The following is a 1319-nucleotide window of genomic DNA, read 5'->3' on the forward strand; positions in this document are numbered from 1 at the left end:
GTGTGACGGTTTTAAACTCTGCTCTGGCAGGGTTTAGAATGTAAAAGTGTCTTCCTTGGTATAGATTTTTCCTAAAGGGTTAACTGACATTGAGGCAGACACCCTATCTACTATTGATAAAGCTTATAGTTAGAGAGGCTAAGGTTATCTTGAGCTATCTCTATAGTTATGCTGCTATGGGCTTAGACTGTTAGAGGACATAGGGACCCCTTTTTCATCATTAAGCTTTATTCTATCTCTATTCTAACCTGACAACAGCCAGATGCATGTCTAGCTCCAACTAGCTCCACTCACATACATCTGGGAAACCGCCATAGGAATTGCCTTTACTGAAGGCTGGGCATTATCAAAACTCCTTGCATATGATTGGATAAGCCACTTGTCTGTCATCTTTATCGACGTGCTATTTCAACCACTCACACCGAAGCTAACCCGTGACGCTGTGAGAGCGACGCAGGAAAAAAACAGTGGAATCAGCGTAATGTCGGTATATGATGAATGTCGTTTGTGCCATGAAAATGTGCAGATAAAAGGCAACATTGTGCACGCTTCTCCACTACGTCGCATCCAGAAAACACCCACCCTGCGTCCTGATTGGCCAGACCATAAATTTGGTTGGGGAAATCACTTTCAATGAGTGGTGTCCCAGATGTATGTAAGTGGAGCTAGGCGGAGCTAGACATGCATCTGGCTGTTGTCAAGTTATCTCTATTCTCCCATTCTGCAGAATTTGTTAGTTCAATCTCTAATGCTATGCTCTCTGCTTTTTCTCATTGTAGCTTCATCTGGTCTGTTCCTGTTTGGCCTGTTTCATGAAGAGAAATAACAGCTGTGCTGCTGCCATCAACACCATTGTTTATAGATGTTCGAGATCTCCCTGTTTTTCAGTGTAGTCCTGTTTCTCTGACTGTGACTGCTAGATATGCTCTCTTCTTCCTCTGGCATGGGAGCTGGTTCAGAGCTCGTTGTGTGTTTGATGGACGGGGCCGACTGTGGAGTTGCCTTTTGTATCTCTGCTTCTTGCTGTATCTTTGCTTCTGTCTACTTCAACCCCAGTTGGCCTCGGCAGATGGCCGCTCACATCGAGCCTGGTTCTGCTGGAGGTTTCTTCCTGTTAAAATTTAGCTTTTCCTTTCCACTGTCGCTACAAGCATGCTTAGTGTGAGGGATTACCTTCTAGTCAATGAGTCGATGCAATCAACTGGTTTTCTTTATATAGAAAACATTCAATCAATTAGACTGTATGATCTGGTTGAACTTGAAAGTACCTTCAGATGACATTTGTTGTTAATCCCTATATAATCGCTATATAACTAAAC

Source organism: Cyprinodon variegatus, unplaced genomic scaffold (genome assembly GCF_000732505.1).
Source record: "Cyprinodon variegatus isolate N-32 unplaced genomic scaffold, C_variegatus-1.0 Scaffold79, whole genome shotgun sequence".
In the NCBI taxonomy this organism is placed as follows: domain Eukaryota; kingdom Metazoa; phylum Chordata; class Actinopteri; order Cyprinodontiformes; family Cyprinodontidae; genus Cyprinodon; species Cyprinodon variegatus.